General features: G+C 40.2%; 1 non-coding gene across 1 annotated transcript; it reads left to right on the plus strand.

Annotated features, from left to right (window-relative positions):
* Positions 1-11,216: 11,216 nt before the first annotated feature.
* LOC130937666 (small nucleolar RNA R71) lies at positions 11,217-11,320 on the plus strand. Its single transcript, XR_009068873.1, has one exon. It is a non-coding gene; the product is annotated as a small nucleolar RNA R71 (small nucleolar RNA).
* Positions 11,321-16,989: the final 5,669 nt, after the last annotated feature.

The raw sequence follows: 16,989 nt of genomic DNA on the forward strand, positions 1-16,989 counted from the left end.
AAACATCAAGAAGAGAGAGTTCCAACCTGGAGATTTTGTTCTCCTTTACAAATCTCGACTGAGGCTCATGCCCGGTAAGTTGAGATCAAAATGGGAAGGTCCATACAGAATAGAGAAGGCTGAACCGTACTGAGTTTATCACCTAAGCCATTCTTCCAGTTCTGAACTTATTAAGGTTAATGGACACCGCCTGAAGCTATACCATGGTGAGAAGGTGCAGAAGAGCAAGGAGCTTGAGATCTTCCGCCTGGAAGATCCCTACATAGCAACAGATTGAGCTAGTGGAGCGTCCAACTTACGGACGTTAAAGCAAAGTGCTTGGTGGGAGACAACCCACCGCGGTATGATCGTTCTTTTCTTCACTTTTAGTTTTCCTTCTTTAAATAACTATTCTCTTTATTAATGCTTTCGTGTTCTTTCAATTACATGTCTTTATCTTTCTTAAAAAAATATATATATATTTTTCGCCGCGCGACGCGATCGCACAAGCGATGCGTCCACGTGGCAGGGGGAGTGAAGAAAAATAAAATGAACAGAAAGTTACGCAGGAGCAGCGCTGGAATCGTGCCAAAGGCACAATTTACTCTACGCGGCCACATCGCTGACGCGACCGCGTCGCTTGGAAATCATGGCCTCCCACGCGACCGCGTGCTCCACGCGACCACGTGCTCCACGCGGCCGCGTGCCCTGCATTTTCGACGTAAAAGGGTGCATAATGCTATATTGTGCGAGATTGGTGCTGGATTGGTGCTGGAAGCACAATCCTTGTCACGCGACCGCATCGCCGACGCGACCGCGTCACATACTTTCTGATGCACAGTCACGCGATCGCTTGACTTACACGATCGCGTCACCTTAATTTGGCAATTGAATTATATTGAACAGAGAGTTGTGTTGGAGCGAGGCTGCACTCGCGCCAGCAGCACAACGTAGGTCACGCGACCGCGTGACCGACGCGATCGCATCCCCCTTCCTGGCGCGCATCTACGCGAACGCGTGCCGTCCGCGGCCGCGTCGTATGCGCCGCACAGCTCAACCCAGTAAGCCACATTATCTTATCTTTTTCTCCTCCAAACCCTACTTTTTCTTTTCCCCCTTCTTCCTTCTTTCTCCCTTTCCCCTTCTATCTCACCTTTCATTCTCTCTCTCTCACCACCATTAACAAGGTTTTACCTTCTTCTTCCTTTTTCTCTTTTCTATCATTCTTATTATATTATTTATATATATTATTATTTTCTTTTTCTTTTCTTTTTCTTTTCAAATCTTTATTTTCTTGCTTCTTCTTTTTCCTTTTACATGGTGTTAGAAACCTTTTGAGTCATCATTCCTCATTATATGCTTGTGGATTATTGCAAATTATTTGACAATTATTTTTCTCTTATTTAAGGGATTGCATGCATGTTCAATTTCACACTTTTTATATCTTGTTTACCATGCATGCCATGTGTTTGTGAAAAAGCCCATATAGCACCATGCACTTTTCTACATTACTTTACTCTACTCTGCAATGCTTGCTTTTCCCAAATTCCCTTTCATATTTTATTAATTCAATTGAATTGTCAATACAAACGTGATAGTTGGTTTGTTACAAATGGTAACCTAACTTGGACATTGAATGTTTGATATATGCTACTCATGCCCTTGCCTGCATGCCAATAAACCTCTTGCATTCCATTGTCCTCCATGCACTTGCTATATTTCCTTTGATGAGCTTTTCACATGTAATCCGGACCATGTGTTCATGCCATTTATCTTTATTGTGCATTGACTATCACTTACAATACCCTATTCCTTGCTCTATCTCTTTGAATTCAATTTCCTTTCTCTTCCCTTCTTTCAGGATGGCCACCAAGAAAGGAAAAGAGAAAGCTACTTCCAAACCACCAGCAAAAAGAGTAACTAAAAGAGCATTAGTGGCAGAGCCTTCTTCAACCGCAGTCAAGCCCTCAACAAAAAGAATTAAGAGGATAATAAAGGTTGACGACAAAGAAAAAGCCATTCCAACAAAGGACACTGCGCGATTTTTCAATCGCTACTGTGAGCAGATGTTTCCTATCCTAGCAGAAAGGAACTATAACAACGAATACCTTCTCATCCTCCCGCCCAATATTGCCACCTTTGTTGAGCCACAAATTGAGCGAAGACAATGGGATTTTCTGCGGAGACAGCCAAGGCAGGTCAATCTTTCTTGGGTAGTTGAGTTCTACTCTAACTTCTACATACAAACCCTGCAGTCTGTTTATGTCCGGCAGAAGCAAGTCCCCATTACAGAAGAGGCCATTCAGCAAGTTCTGAGTCTTCCCCCTATTCCAGCAGGAATGGACGCTTTTCAAGAAGCCACCCTTCAGCGCCAGCGATACCAATTTGACTGGGACTCCGTTCTCAGAGTCATTGCTTTACCTGGCAGCCGTTGGATCTATGGATACCACCACAACCGCCCTAAGGGAATCTTGGCTTCCGCACCTACTTTGGAGGCTCGCGTATGGGCACAGATCATGTCCTATTACGTCTTTCTGAGCACTCATGAGTCCTCCTTCACTGCGGCATGGCTGTTCTACTATGGTGCATCCTTACAGACCAACCTCTGGATCTTTCAAGACACATCCGGCATGCTATGGAGCATGTACAAATCGCGGGCAACTTACCTTTCCCCGCCTTGGTCTCAACTCTTGTCTCAGCAGCCGGAGTCTCCTGCAGAGCTGGGGACACCAAAGCCATGCTTTCACGGGATGATCAATATGTCCCTAACGGGAAATACCTCAGACTTTCAGTAGCCACTACAAGCCAGCCTCCTGAGCCGGTTGAAGATATTTCTTCTTCAACACCACAAGCATCTACCACTGAGAAATTGCTCCAGCAGATACTTGAAAAGTTGGATCGGCATGAACAGAAAGCAAAGATGAGAGAGCGCCGTAACGAGCGCCGATTCAAACACCTCAAGGAGCTACTCAAGGGACGCTACAGAGACTCAGACACCCCGGACTCCACTTCTTTTACCAGCACCGGGAGCCATGATGATCCCGACTGTGGAGATACTGCTACCAGCCCACCCCTGTTCCTGACAGACGGCACCGAGGACGGTGCAAAGCCTTAAGTGTGGGGAGGTCAGTCAGTACCTGACTTCCGGAGGTAAATTCTCTTCTCTGAAACCAATAATTAGGATATTTTAGTTAGATTTTTCTTTCTTTTATAGAATAGAATAAATTGCATAGGTTAGGATAGTTGCATGCATGTTCTACTTGATTGAAAAGACAATAAGTTTCTTTTAAAAATCTATCTTTGGAACAAAATTTCACTAATTTTTCAAAATTTTTATGATAAATCTGCTTGAGTTGTATTTGGAACATGATGTTTGAGCTAAAGAACACACAACCTGTGAAAGATTTGAGCCTTTATGTATGGTTACATTATTTAACCATAATTATTTTATTCTTGTGTGTTTACTTCTCTATGATTGTAATCTATATTTTGTTTTATCTTATATGTCCAATATTTATTATATTTACATGCTTGCACATGATTGAGGCCATTATTTGTTTAAACTCACGTATCCAAATCAAGCCTACCCTTTTCAATTACCCTTGTTAACCACTTTGAGCTTTTAAAACCCCATTTGTTCTATATTGTACCACATTACTAACCTTAAGCTGAAAAACAATTGCAAATCCCAAATTGAATCTTTGGTTAGCTTAAGATAGAATTGTGTGTGCTAGTTAAGTATGGAAAATTGTGGGAACAAAAGTTGTTAAGGGAATGTGTCATGAACCCGCTCATGTGAAAATATAAGAATGAAAAATCTATGTGCATTGATAAGCTTTATTTATATATATAAAAAAAATCAATAAATAAGGGGACAAAATTACCCCAATGCTGAATTCAGAATTCAAAGATCAATGCACATATGATAAGAATTAAAATACAAGGTTGAAACATGAGTATGGGTTGAAAAAGGGAATTATGGGTAGCTAGGCATGAATTTAAAAGTATATAGAATATATGTATATTAGGTGAGAGCTTAGGTTAATTAAAGATTCAATTTATAAAGCTCACTTAGCCATACATATATCCTTACCTGCACCTTGGCCCCATTACAACCCTGAAAAGACCTCATGATGTTTGCATAGGTATATTAACTGTTGTTGATTGGTTAGGAGAAAAACAAAAGTTAGAAAGCATGACTAGAGAAGAATAGAGTGATTACCCTATACACTAGAGATTAGAGCATACATACTTTATCAGTGAGGGTTCAATGCTTGAATTTTCATGTTTTCGGCCTTCATAAGCTATCTTCTTGCACTTTTATCAGTTTTATTACATGATGATAGAATTAGTGGAATTTGATTTGTAATTGTTTTGAAGGGCTTATTTACTTTTGATCAAGTGGATAATAATCATATAGTTGCATTTATTTATATATGTAGGATTGCATTGCATTTCATGAGTTTCTGCATGTTCATACTTATTTCCTTGTCTCCTTCAATTTAGCATGAGGACATGCTAATGTTTAAGTGTGGGGAGGTTGATAAACCACTAATTTATAGTTTATATTGTGTTTAATTGTGTGGTTTTGTCGTGATCCTTACCCACTTATTCATCAATTTAGCATGCATTTAGATTTCCTTCCTGATTTTATTACATGTTTGAAAATTGCTTCCTAGAGACTTTAATTATTTAATTTCAATTCTCCTTTATTCCATTCGATGCCGTAATCTGTGTGTCGAGTGTTTCAGGCTTCATAGGGCATGAATAAGACGGAGATTGGAGAGGAAGCTAGCAAAAATGGAAGGAACACAAGAATTTGAGGAGATAACCAGCGAAAAGTGACGCGGTCGTATGGCTCACGCGACCGCGCGAAGGAGCGCAAATCGCAGTGACGCGGCCGCATGGCTTGCGCGGCCGCGCGGATTGAAAAGCACAAGCAACGCGGTAGCGTGGACGACGCGAACGCGTGAAGAAGAAAAGCGCCAGCGACGCGTCCGCATGGACGACGCGATCGCGTGACATGCGCGATCTGCATAAACTGCAGAATCTGAAACCAGCGACTTTGGCCCAGTTTTCGGCCTGGAACAGCAGACTAGAGTCAGAGAATATGCAGAAACAAGAGACAATTCATTAAGTAGTTTTAGAGCTAGTTTTTCACTCTCTTAGGTTTTTTCTCTCTAGTTTTTAGAATTCTAATTTTCAATTGATCTTAGCATTGGAACATTGAGAAGAGTTATTTCCTCATCAAGACTTCATCATTCCAGTTTGTTCCCTTCACTTGGTTTTATTCTTCCATGTTCTTTGTTATGTTCAATTTTGTCATTCAGATACTTTTATGATTAATTAATGCAAGGATTGTTTCTTTCCAAGTTAATTTCCATTTCAATAATCATGTCTTCTTTTAATTCCCTTTTATGTGCCATGGATTCTTTAATTACAATGCGTGAGTAGTTTCATTACTTGATGGGGAGTTGATTAAAAGGAACTCTTGAGTTGGAAGGATTGAAAGAAAAATTTGTAATTGGGTTAAATGTTGGATTGCTATCCTGTCACCGACGCCAATCCCTTTAAACTAAGTGGGTTGCAACTTGTGAACAGATCTGGCATTTCCACTTGTTTGACTTTCTCTTACCTAGTAAGGGATAACCAAACAGAACAAATATTAATTATAAATTAATCTTACAATCACACCATCAATGATAGAGATTCTAACCAATCAATTCCCAGTCAAGGCCTTTTATTTTTATTATTTAAATTTCCTCAAATTAAATCCCAATTTACTTAGCTCAACTTTTTTTGGAATATCTGATTAATAAAACATCACACTTTTCTGCAACTCGTTGGGAGACGACCTGGGACTTAAACTCCCAGTAATTTTAATTTAAACTTTCTGTGACACATTTCTAAATTGATAGACAGATTCTCGGTGAGTTAAGAACTATACTTGCAACGTAACTATTTTAATAAATTTTTAATTCACCAGCTTCTGCATCTCCATCACCAACACTCCCGAACCAGTTGATTCAAGGTGCTAGGTGTTGAGACACCCCTAAGGACTTACTCCCTCAAGTCTCTTTCCCCCCATACATACACACCACAGGCACATGGTTTGTTATTTTTATTTCTTGAAACCTTAGTGTCCAGAACCTCTTTGGGTTACTAAGTGCTCTGTAGCAAAGGTTACTCTTGATAGTGGACTTTTAGCTGATAATCCCGGATTAGTTAACCCAAGTTACCAAGTGATAAGGCACCTCTAAGAGCTTATTCATCCAAGCATATCCCTTGCACATGAACACCATAGACACATGCCTCAATATTCAAACCCTTGGTACCTAGCATTATGTCTTATTGTTTTTCTTTCTTTTTTAAACTCTTATTGTTCTTTCTCTTCTCTTATTGGGATCTTATTGTTTGGTTAGTCTCATAGAATGTGCTTCAAGCATGTGGTTTAGAGCATATAGTTGCCTATATACCTTGTAGGTGAACCAACTTAGCTGATCAATGACCATACTACAAACTTAAGAATTTGCTTCATAAGATAACTCCACTCTTGTTTTTTTATAACATTTTCTTTTTAATTGACTTATAAGGACAAGCATACATATAAGCAAGATGAAAATGAAAGCTAGGGCCTAGACCAACACACTTAGGCCTAAACAACGAAATCTTAAAGACAGAATTGAAAATTCCTAAGCTACTATGGAAGCATGTTCTATTTCATACATGATTTTCCTTATTTAAAGCTTGAAAAAGATAAAACAAAGAGGGAACTCCACCACCTTTTACTTATCGAAATGCTCATGTCCCTTTGTTTCCTTTATCTTGGGATCCTTCCTGATTGCTTGGTTCCCCATTTCCCTTGCGCTTTCCGATCAGCTTCTTTCAGAAACCAGCATCTTCCATCTTCTTCTTCAATGCTTCCTTCTGTTGTTTTACCTTTCCTTCCTCTTGTTCTGTTAGGTCCTTGCGAACTACATCATATCTTGGGATGGCATATTCCCAGCTACATAAGTTAACTTGACTTGAGTGTTTATGTTAAACTCTTCCCGATGTAGCTGCCGTCCTTCATTGAGCACACTGAACTCGTTGAATGCTTTTATCTGAGACAAGTGACGTTGGTTGAGTTCTTGAAGGCACTTGTCCTAACACTCTTGCCTTTCGGTCACTTGATTGATGGCTTGAGTGAGTTGGGAGTAATGCTCCTGTTGCAACTCCATTTGTTATTTCTGCCACTCCCTTTGTTGACCCATCCAATTAGAGAGTAGTTCTTCTTGACGATCCATCCTTTGAGATTGAACTCGCAGTTGCTGTTCTTGTCCCTCCATATAGCTCCTTGCCAGATCCTCAATGGCTTCTTGAATGTGAACCAGATTTATGTTGGTCAGATTATATTGCTCTTCTTGCTAGTATCCTGTTTGTTGGGGTTCTTCTTGGTGAGGTTCTTCTTGGTGAGGCTCTTCTTGTGAAGTTCTTTTCCTTATCTGAGGCCTTTTTTGCTGTTGAGTGGGTGCCACATAGTTTATACACTGGAGCGTAACTAACCTCCCCGGGTTTACCCATTTTGGATTGTTATTTTTGAATACTACCTTGGCTTTCATACATAATCTAAGGATGGTGCTGGGGTACCAAAGTCTAGCACTTGGATCACTCTTCTCGGCTGAATCTTGGATTTCCTCAGCTATAATTTCATGCACATTGATGCCTCCACCCTTTATTAAGTAATGTACCATAGTAGCTCGGGCAATGTTGACCTCAGAATTGTTTGAGGCTGGGAAGATAGATCTCCTCACGAGCTCAAACCATCCCTTGGCTTTCGGGATGAGGTCTCCTCTCCTAATGAACCGTGGCTTCTTATCCGAGTACCTTTCCCAATCAGATCCTATAACACACATATCGTTCACAATTTCTTCAAGTTCATCCTCGTCGGGGGCATTGCTTATTCTTACTTGATAACTGAGCTCATCAAAATGTGGCGATCTCAGCTGAAGAGTCCTTGTTATAGCATTGGGGCTGAAGTCCACCTCTGTTCCTCTCACGTAGCTTTTGAAGGTGGGGGCCCTAGTATTGTCTTCTCTGGCCACATTGGCGTAGAACTCCTTGATGAGGTTTGCATTTATCTTTGTTTCTGGGTTCGTGAGCTTTTGCTAACCCCTCTGTTCAATCTTTTCTCTAATATTTGGGCACTCATTCTCATTGAACTGGAATGTCAACTCTGGCAATATTTTCTTGTTCTTTATCCGTTCAAATTGGAGCTCATGGAAGGCAGTCTTGAATCTTCCTACATCAAAAGGAATGCTCTCCACCGGTTCCTTCCCCTTTCGCCTCTTGGAGCTTGATGATGCCCTGAGTGAGAATTGGTGAGTGAGGATGTTGAGTGTGTGTGTGTGTGTGTTCGGAAGGAAGAGGAGAGATAGATTGAGAGGGTGATAGCCTATGGAGTGGGTGAAGAGTGGGGGTTATATAGGGGAATGATGAGATTGAAGGGTGTGGATTGATGGTATGGCTTAATAGTGGATGATTGGGGTTTGGCATTGGATGAGCACAAGGATCACCACATTTGTGAATTGATTGATTCGGTCTCCAAGGCTATCCAACTCCCAATGTTGCATGGTGGCACTTCCCAAGGTGCACCCTTTGAAGACAAGTGTGTAGTTCCGTGGGTGAAGTGGCCGAACCCTCCTTCAATTGGTTGTCCCATTAAGTTCCTCCAATATTCCTTCCCAATTCCTTGAAAGACAAAAGAAAAGAAGAATTAATTTAAATTGTGGTGGTAAAAGAAATTTGGAGGCTAGCCACCCCCTTTTTTTTTGTTTTTGCTTTTGACTAACTAAGAGCCATTCATGAATGCAAACCAACCGACCAATCAAATGCCCATGCATGCAACGTTGGTGACACCAAACTTGTTTGTGATCATATGGTGCAATAAAATTCGATAAAAATCTCATACTATGGAGTGTGTTCAAGCCTTCTTGGTGTGCCTTGAACACCAAACTTATCATGTACTATATGTTGTATGTAGAGATTCTTATATTGTTTGTCGAAGTTGATTTAGAATTCATGAATTTTACCTTATTAACTACTATTAAAGATTAAAAAGGAAAGGGAATAAAACATGGGTTGCCTCCCATGAAGCGCTTCTTTAGCGTCATTACCTTGACGTTTGGCCTTTGTCAGGGTGGTTGGTGGTGCTTCAAATCTTCCCCTCTTGCAGTGAATTTGTCTCCATTGGCTTTGTTAATAAGCTCTACATGTTCTAAGACAAGATTTTACTGATGGTGTACACTTGAGGTAGTTGAGATGGAATGGTGGGGAGATGAGGTGGGATATAGGGAAAATAGGCAGAGACCACTTCATCTCCTAGAGAGAAATCTTCTGTAGGGATCTTCTTATTTCTCCATCCCCTTAGGGCCTTTTTCCTTGTGTTCCTTGATGTCACTTTACTCCTTGTGGTTTCTTCTTTCAGAAGGGTTTTGTTGATTGTCTCATATGACTTCGGTGGGTCTAGTTCCTCTTGGATTACACTTGGCTGTTGTTCTTTCCGACCACATTGCTTGTCAACCATAGGGGGTCTCAGGTGTGGTGCTTGTGCTCCTGTGCTTGTCTCTTCCATCAGCTCCTTATTTTGCTCTTCCTTTGACTCTTTGTTATCATGATCTGCTTCTTGTGACGGTTTGAAAATATTGAAGGTGAGCTATTCATTGTGTATCCTCAATACTAGCTCTCCTCGCTTTACATCTATAAGTGCCCTGGCTGTGGCTAAGAATGGCCTCCCCAGGATGATGGAATGGATAGGATTCTCGTCCATCTCCAGGATAACAAAGTCTGTGGGCAGAAAGTAGTTCCCAACCTTCACTAATACGTTTTCAACCACTCCTATCGCCTGTTTTTGAGTTTTGTCAGCCAATTTGATGATTACGTCAGTGGGTGTTAGCTCATTGATTTGAAGCTTTTTCATAGGGATAGAGGCATTAAGTTGATACTTGCTCCCAGGTCACAGAGCCATTTATCAATCATTGTCTCTCCTATAGCACAGGGAATGTGAAAACTCCCTGGATCCTTCTTCTTTGTAGGTGGTCTGTTTGAATGAGAGCACTGCACTCCCTGTTCATCTTTATTGTTTACCCACCCTTCAATGAACTCTTTTTGGCTAGCAGCTCCTTTATGTACTTGATGTATGACGGAATTTGCTGGAGAGCCTTAATGAATGGTATATTTACATCTAGAGATGCAAACATGTCGAGAAACCTTGAATACATTCTCCTTGCTACACCACCTTTGAGTCTTTGGGGAAAGGGTGCATATGGGTTTAGGGTCTCCCCTTTCTTTATCTCCTCCCTATGTGTGGGATGGGGTGTATGGTTTCTTTCTTCATGATTTTCCCTTGGAATGTCTTGGAGATGTTCTGTTTGTGTGTGCACTTCCTCCACACTCCTTTCATCACTTATAGTGATCATCTTGCATTCTTCCCACCTTACTTTCTTTGTTTCTCCTCTTAGGTTCTTCTCTGTGTCACTTTGGAAACTATCCAGTCTCTAGTTTTTTATGTTGGCTCGCACTTCATCCTTGAACACTCTGTTGTCTTGGACTTCTTTACATACGTCTTCAAGTAGAGTCTCAATTCTGGAGAGTCTATCCTCGGTTAGTGATGGTGGGTTGATGTTAAGTGGTTGAGAAGGGTGATTAGGTGGGTGTTGATAGGATCTCTGTGAGGTATGTTGGTGAGTTGCATTGTTGTTGGGATTGTGGTTGTGGCGTCTCTGGTCTTGGACTTGGTCCTATTGATTTCCCCACCCAAAGTAGGGTGGTTTCTCCAACCAGAATTATAAGTTTTAGAGTATGGATCATGGGTCTGTCTGGGTGAGTTTCCAACATAGTTGGCTTGTTTCCATTCACCTTCTTCTCCTACATTCACTCCTTCTTGAGCTGGTGATAAGGTGATGACTGCTGCGACTTGATTTTCTTCCACCTTCTTGGTAAGATTTGCTAGCTGCTTGGTGATCATCTTATTTTGAGCCAGCAATGCATCCATGTGGTTCAGCTCCATTACTCCTCGAGTGTTGCTTCTTTTAGAAGCATAGAAGTAGTCATTCTCGGCGACAGTCTCAATGACATCTATGGCTTCTTCAATGGTTTTCTTCTTGTTTAGAGAGTCCCTTGATGAATGGTCTACGGCCTTCTTTGACTCATAAGAAAAACCTTCATAGAAGATGTGTAGTTGAACCCATTCATTGAACATGTCTAGTGGGCATCTTCTTGTTAAGTCCTTAAACCTCTCCCATGCCTCATAGAGAGTTTCACCATCTTATTGCCTGAAGGTTTGTACCTCAGCTCTCAGCCTGTTGATTCTTTGAGGAGAGTAGAATCTTGCCAAAAATTTGTTTACCAGGTCTTCCCAATTCGTTAAGCTCTCCTTTGGGAAGGATTCCAGCCATTTAGATGCTTTGTCCCTGAGTGAGAATGGGAACAAAAGCAATCAATAGACATCCGGATGAACACCATTAGACTTCACGGTGTCACATATTCTCAGGAAGGTGGTTAGATATTGATTGGGGTCTTCTTGGGCACTTCCTCCAAATGAGTAATTGTTCTGAACAAGGGTGATGAGCTGGGGTTTCAATTCAAAGTTATTGGCATGTATGATTGGCTTTTGGATGCTACTTCCATAATTTCCTGGGTTGGGATTGATGTAAGAGCCTAATACTCTTCTTTCCTGCCCAGCATGATTCACAGGGCCTTTTCTAGCATGGTTGTGAGCTTCTTCTTCATGGTTGTTTTCCATGTTCTCCTCCATGTTTGTTTCAAAGTACTATTTCTCTTTCTCAGCACCAGCAACTCTTTTCCCTCTTGCTTTCCTCCTCAATCTACGGAGGGTCCTCTCAGGTTCAGAATCAAAGAAAGTTGAAGCTACGCTTCGTCTCCCTGTCATACAACTAACAGAGCACACAGCAAGAAAACAAATGAAGTGATTATTCTTGTTAATGTGAATGTTAGTGTGAGTGGTGAAAATTATCAAACAGTTAGTGGGTTAGTGAGCAGAATCGTAAGTAAATGCAAAGAAAAAGCAAACAATGAGGGGATAGGGGATGAGGAAGAAAACTAATTGAAACTAAGAGTAAATGACTAGGAAAATTAAACAATAAAAAGAAAATACCCAATCTAGTGAACTTTCAACTTAATCATTGTCAATACAAAATCAATCCACGGCAACGGCGCCATAAACTTGATGCACAGAAACTTGTCTCTCAAAAAATTTTCCTTCGGCAAGTATACCGAATTGTCGTCAAGTAAAAACTCATAATAGAGTGAGGTCGAATCCCACAGGGATTGATTGGTCAAGCAACTTTAGTTGGAAGAGTGTGCTAGTTGAGCTAAACAGAATGTAGTTGAGATTTGCAGGAAATTAAATGGCGGGAAAGTAAATTGCAGAAAATAAAGTGCAGAGTCTTAAATAGGGATTTGGGAAGATGAACATGGAAATAAATGGAAGAAAGTAAAAAGAATGGGTAAGATCAGAGATGGGGATTTATTGGGCTTAGGAGATGTTGCATTCTCCGGATCAAGTTCATTCTCATCTCTTCCTCAATCAATGCATTCATTGATCTCCTTGGTAATCTTAAGTGATTGGATCCCAATTCCTTGGCAATCCAATCTCTCTAAGCTTGAAAAATTGCCCAATTCCTTGATTTAATTGCTCATGGTAAGAGATGAAGTATGGTCACTGATTATACCACATGTATTTCCAAATCAAAGTGTTGGGAGGATTACATGTCACTATATCCGTCCAAACCCCAATTTGGTCCAACATGAGAAAGCATTTCTAGCATGATCTCCTCATCCCTTTTCCAAGGATCAGAGGAGATCCAATTATGGAGAGTTTCCTTTCCAAGATAACTAACCAATTAGATTAAGATCGAAAGCATTCTAGTAAATCAAGAGAAAAAAAAAGAGGAAGAAGAATGAAAACTATAATTGATCCATCAAATTACAACAGAGCTCCCTAACCCAATGAAAGTGGTTTAGTTGTTCATAGCTCTGGAAATGGAAATGAAAAAGGGTAGAACAGAATACATGCAGAAAGTAAATATACAGAGTCTAGTTCACTAATGGTGCCAAGCTTGTCTATAGTTCAAAACTACCCCTATATATACTACTCTTCTTGATCTTCTAGTGAGTTCTCCAAGTCTTGGATATGGGCCTTTGATCTTTAGTTGAAGCAGTTACAATCTTCAGTGGGCTCAGCTTTGTTTGCAGAAAAGTGAGAGTTAGGCATGGGCGTTAGTTAGGACGTTAGTGGCGTTAACGTTAAGTGGGGATGTGGGTTCGAGAATGTTAGTGACAATCACCTTTTCCACTAACGTTCCAACCCAAAATGATCAACGTTAACTTTAACGTTATTGGCACTAACGTGACCACTAATGTTGCCTCTTGGTCCTTCGCAAACGTTATTGGGAATCACCTTTTCCAATAACGTTGCCTTGTGCCCCCTTCCCTACGTTAGAGTTCACGTTAGTATAACTAACGTGACTCCTAACGTGGGCATGCCTAAGCTTCGAGAGCGTTAGTGACACTTACCTTTGTAACTAACACTCCAAATGCCCCTCCCTCCCACGTTAGAGTTCACGTTAATTAGATTAACGTGGCCACTAACGTGGTAGTGATTGCCATCTCCAACGTTAGTGACAAAGGTGAGTGTCACTAACGTTGGCTTATCATGCTTAGCTCCACGTTATCTCTCACGTTAGTGGTCTTAATGTGATCACTAACGTTGGCACTCTTGGGTTGGTCCAACATTAGTGACAAAGGTGAGTGTCACTAACCTTGGTGATTGGTTCTTCATCCCACGTTAGAGTTCACGTTAATTGGATTAACGTGACTCTTAACGTGGCTTCATTGTGCCTTTGTGGAACGTTAGTGACAACCACTTTTACCACTAACGTTGGAGATCTTCTTCCTCCTCTATATTAGCTACTACGTTAATGTAGTTAATGTGGCAACTAACGTGGGCTATGATGGCTTCGAAGGCATTATTGGCGATCACTTTTTCCATTAATGCTACAGGCTTGTCCCATTCCACGTTAGTGGTCACGTTAATTAGATTAACGTGGCTGCTAACGTAGTTCCTTCTTGCTTCTTTTGTCCTGAAATCAAGCAATTAAGGTGTATCAAAGCTCTGTTTCAAATCATGAGATTATGCATCATCAATTTTATCATGCAATTCCTGCCTAATCATCATGAAATCATGTAAAGTTCACAATAATTGCTTGAATCAAGGTGTAAGTGTATTTTCATCTAAAACTTGCCTATTTACTAAGAAAATCACTACAAGAAAAATATCCATTCAGCCACACTTTTTTTTAAGCTACATTTGAAAAGCGTAGCCTATTCATAGAATAGGCTACGCTTTTTTCCGTGTCGCCTTTTTATAAGAGAAAATGATACACAAATGCGGCATCGTTTAAAAAGCGTAGCCTTAGGTATTATAGAAATCACTTATAAAGCGTAACCGTAGGTTGATATCTATAGGTTCACTTTTCGTATCAAAGGAGACGCTTTTAAAGAGTAGCCTATTTATTAAGTTTTGGGTGCGTTTTAAAAATGATGCCTAATGTATCTAGAGCAAAAAACTTAACACTTAGTAAAATTTCTTCCTCTTTTTCCTGAAAGCAAACTGATGACACTTAGTAAAATTTTTATCCATTCCCTCCAAATCTCACTCACCTCCAAAGCACCTTCATCCACTTTGGTAAACCTTCGTCGCCCCCCATTCCCTCCAAAGTCACCATCGCGAAGTAGAAACCCTGCCTGCCTCTAAAGCTCACCTTCGCCACGCACCCTTTCACACACACACACACCCAGATTCATAATGAGGGAACCAGAGGGAGGAGAGGAGGAAGACAGAGATGAGAGCGCGAGCGAGAGACCAGAGAGTGAAAGGGGGTCACCGCCGCAACACCGCTGCAGCCGCCGCCATCACCGTCGTGGAGGAGGGAGTCCGGAGGAGAGAGAGAAAGATGATTCGCAGACGAGATGGAGAGAGAGGATGAAGACGCGACGCGAGAGAGGAGGTTGTTCTGCCGTGCACTGTCGTCCCTCCTGAGGTCAATTGAAGCCGCCGCCGCTGCTAGGGCTTGCCGTGCTCCTGTCCTCACTTTCGGCTTCTATGATTACTTCCTGTTCGTACTCCCAACCCCTCTCTCTCTCCAACTTTCATTTCATTCTCATTTCAATTTCAATTTCAAAGTCTCTGCAGGCATTTCATCGGTGCCGTTTTCGACGCCAAGGATGCGGATGCAATTCTCTCTTTTGAAAAGTTCTGCTGCAATCTCCCCAGACCTCTTCTTCAGGTTTCGGTTTCTATTTGGATTAGTTTTCTCAATTCGATTTTGATCCATCTGCTAATTAATTGGGTTGATTAATACCAGATCATATATCTCGCCATAATCAGTTCAACATATTATTTCATTGTAAAATCGTGTTTTAACAGATCATATATGATTAATGTGAATGAAGAACACTAGGTTGAGTTGAATTGAATTAAATCATGGATAAGAGCATGTTAGCTGGTTTGGAATCATTTGCTTTTGCTAACTTTGCCAATCCACTATGCTTTCTTTTCTCTCTTGATTTATTACACTGATCTAATGTTCTCAATGTTCTGTAGATTATATGAAATTTAGCATGAGTAGTTTTTGTGATTTATCCGAAATAGTAAAGTTGAGTAAAGAGTGAAAATTATAACTCTTACCATTGGTATCCATGATTCCATCATCAATGAGCTCTTGCATATTTTCTTGCAAGATAACTTTGCAGCCATGTTGTGCTAATTTATGAGACAAGTGCATTAGAGGGTTCACATGCCCTTGTGCTGGAATGGAATAACTGGAACATGTTTGAGCTTCATCTTTTCTGGTGTTTTTGATTCTGAGGTTTAGCATTACTCTTTCTTTTAGTTGCATTGTAGCTACTGATTTAAGCTATGTACCTACCTTTTTTAATTTAAATTTTTTGCACAAGACAGCTATAAAAAATACTTGATTACAAGTAAAGCAAATTGATTCCTTAGTGCCAAACAGAGTTGGAGTTTTGGTTCCAATTTTAGAGTTGTCTTCAGGGATTATTGAGTAACTTTTTAACTTTGAATTTTCTAGTATATTTCTTATAGGAAGAGCATCTTTGGGAATTGGGAAGGGTATATTAAATTGTGACTAAAAGGAAACCTTTTTACTAGTATACTTTGTGGCAGGATTTATTGTAATTTTGAATCTCTCAATGATTTTTATTGTTGCTTTATGATGTGGAGGCTGCTGTGAGTTAAGAGATTGGAGTCATTCTCAGGTTTGATTTGCATTTATTTAATTTTCTATAGCGAATGTGATTTCATTTCAAGTAGGTGTTTCTCTATGTGGATGAGAAGAAAATAGCAACTTGTTTTTCCAATGATTGTTATGGTATTTAATTAAACTGATATAATCTGCAATGCAGTTTTTTGTACCTTTGACTATTGTATCAACATGTAGATAACCTCTCTACTGAATCTATTGCTCAGATGTTCAGAAAAAAAAAGCCCAAGAAGTAAAACTCAAACTTGTTTAAAATTTCATAATTACTAAGGGAGGAATCTGTTGCTCAGATAACCTCTCTTTATGAAGTTTCATGCATTGGAGGAATCATTGCATTTTTTCCTCCTTTTCTGCAACTTTTCTAATAAAACATCATGTGACATTTTCATGAAAATGAGATATAAATTCAAAATATGTATGATGAAGTTCTATGAAGGGTTAATGCAGATAATTAACTAAAGTGCTGAAGCCAATTTATATCCTGGTGCAATAACTTCGACAGTTAAGTGCTGAGGATTGGGTAGATATATTCTAATATTTTCTTTGATTAGTTTCTTTGCTTCTCACTAAGGACATTATTTTGTGTTATCAGCTTCAAATTACAGAGGCAGTTGGATACTTACTTTCTCCTTGCTCACATGTGCTCTGTCAAGCTTAAAGAATGGAT

Source organism: Arachis stenosperma, chromosome 6 (genome assembly GCF_014773155.1).
Source record: "Arachis stenosperma cultivar V10309 chromosome 6, arast.V10309.gnm1.PFL2, whole genome shotgun sequence".
In the NCBI taxonomy this organism is placed as follows: Eukaryota; Viridiplantae; Streptophyta; class Magnoliopsida; order Fabales; family Fabaceae; genus Arachis; species Arachis stenosperma.